Source organism: Monodon monoceros, unplaced genomic scaffold, assembly GCF_005190385.1.
Source record: "Monodon monoceros isolate NGI ecotype Baffin Bay Population unplaced genomic scaffold, NGI_Narwhal_1 Super_Scaffold_7, whole genome shotgun sequence".
Taxonomy (NCBI): domain Eukaryota; kingdom Metazoa; phylum Chordata; class Mammalia; order Artiodactyla; family Monodontidae; genus Monodon; species Monodon monoceros.
Genome location: NW_021703784.1, coordinates 22,137,489 through 22,140,303, shown reverse-complemented (window position 1 = coordinate 22,140,303; position 2,815 = coordinate 22,137,489).

Genomic DNA, 2,815 nt, shown 5'->3' with positions numbered 1-2,815 from the left:
ACTTTGGAAAACTTACTCCCATTTTCCAAGAGTTATTCTTTAAAATGATGATGGAAATAGTACTTACTTCATGGGATTGTTGTGAGGCATAAATGAGGTAGTGCTTGTTAAAGAGTTAAATTTTTAACTGGCACATAGCAAAACACTTCATTTTTAGTTATTATTATTATAATAACCTTGGATAACAATGAAGAGGTATTTCTTCCAAGCCTGGATCTTTCCTGGTCCCCAGCCCACTTTCATTTCAGATCCAACAGATAGGGCTAGTCCAGTAAAGATCCCCCAGACAAAGGTGTCCAGCACTCATACGGTCTAGAATTAGGCCCTGGCAGCTCTGAGACAGGCTGAGACCTGGGACCTGGGACCCTTTGTTGTACTGCTTGAGCCTGGACAAACATCTCTGAGCAACAGAATACAAAGAAACTATATGGGACTAAAAATAACTGCGTGCATGCACAGTTGGGGCAAATTAATGACAAGATACAAAAGACCAAAACCCAGCTGCCGCTTCTGAGGTGTCGGGAGCAAAAGCAGGGTACTGTGCATGATCCCTGCACATGGCACCACGAAGGGGGTGGGCTGACCACCTCAGCCTCCCCTCTGGCTGGACCCATGGGTCTGCTCCTACCCTCACCCCATGTAAGACACCTGCTCACCCCCCTCAGGAAACGAGCAAGGGAGCCTGTTACATGTTTTCACTCTGTGCAGCACAAGTGCCAATAAAGCCTTGCCTGAATTCCTCATCTGGCCTCTTATCAATTTCTACTGATTAAAGAGTCCAAGGACCTGGGTCAGCAACAGCTCTACCTTCTTTCCTGCCAGCATCTTTCCCCACTAAGAAGCACCCACACTTTACATTTGTTGTTCTTTTTGGTTTATGTTACTCTGGGTGTCGGCAGACCCACAGCAAATGGATGCCTGAACTTGGCTGTGAATATGGCTCAGCAGTGGTCGTAATTACCTCAATGCCTGTTTCCATTTGAGCACATGAACTGAGCAGCAATCAGTTCTCTTTATGAACAAAGGCTAAATACCTGGGCTTGTTGCTTAAAATGAGCAAAATCTCTGTGATATTTGTAATGTAATTCCAGACAGAGAAAAAAGCATTTCACATGGAAAGTGAATTGTAAGCTAAAAAATGAGAACTCGCTTCTTCCTTTTTGAAATCCAGGTTCACATGGTTGACTTTCAGTTGAAAATACTAAAGAAACAGGAAGAAAAAATTTTAATGAGGTATTTCAGCACATGGAGCAGGTATATATTGCCAGGCCATTCATTCTACCATTTGTTAACCTTATTCTATTGATCTGAGGAAAATTTTCCTTCAATTATATTGTTCTTTCAATTTAATCTTTGAAATTAATAAAAAGCTCCTGCTCTGCCTGCAATCTGATCCCCTCAAACCCTTTGGACATTAACAAGACACAGGGTAACGTCTCCTTAAAATTGACACACATGACAGTTGTCTAATGGCTACTAATTTCTTTAAAATTCATGTTGGTAATAATGATTATAATAAACATTTGGTGGGAATGTAAATTGATACAGCCACTATGGAGAACAGTATGGAGGTTCCTTAAAAAAACTAAAAATAGAGCTACCATATGATCCATCAATCGCACTCCTGAGCATATATCCAGAGAAAACCGTAACTCAAAAGGATACATGCACCCCAGTGTTCATAGCAGCACTGTTTACAATAGCCAAGACATAGAAGCAACGTAAATGTCCACTGACAGTGGAATGGATAAAGAAGATGTGGTACATATATACAATGGAATAATACTCAGCCATTAAGAAGAATAATACCATTTGCAGCAAATTAGATGGACCTAGGGATTGTTATACTGAGTGAAGTAAGTCAGACAGAGAAAGACAAATAACATATGATATTGCTTATATGTAGAATCTAAAAAAATGGTACAAATGAGCTTATTTACAAAACAGAAATAGAGTCACAGATGTGGAAATCAAACTTATGGTTACCAGGGGGGAAAGGGGGAGATGGATAAATTGGGAGATTGGGATTGAAATATACATGCCACTATATATAAAATAGATAACTAATAAGGAACTACTGTATACCACAGGGAATTCTACTCAATTTTCTGTAATGACCTATATGGGAAAAGAATCTAAAAAAGAGTGGATATATGTATATGTATAACTGATTCACTTTGTTGTATACCTGAAACTAATACAACATTTTAAATTAATTATAATCCAATAAAAATTAAAATTTAAAAAAAGAAAAAGAAAAAAAAGAAATGGGCACCAACAGTATCATAAAAAGACAAATATCTTTATCCCCTCTCTTTCTCAGATTTTTGGTTTTCCTTAGTTGACAACAGAAAAATTGTGAATTGAATTAAGTAGCCTATATTGCCACTGTCACCCATGAAACAATTGTATCTTCTTTAGATCCCATTTTTCTTAGAACATAGGGGAAGGGTGAATTACAAATATTTTGTAATTTAATGCTGATACTTTTTTACATAACATTATGGTTTTAAACAGAAGATTCAAGTAAAATTATTTTCTCTATTCAGAATAGAATACATAATACCTGTATTATGTAAAGTACTTCTTCATTGCCAGTTATGAATGTTGGAAGCCTTATTCTTTTTCTTGCTGTGTAAGCCTATGGGTTTCACACTTACAACTTATGTTGGTCCCCATTCAACCTACATGTCAGACAATTAAGTTTTATCCAAATTAAAAACTGAAGCTCAAAAAAAGAAAGAAAGAAAGAAAAAAAGAAAGAAAGAAAGAAAGAAAGAAAGAAAGAAAGAAAGAAAGAAAGAAAGAAAGAAAG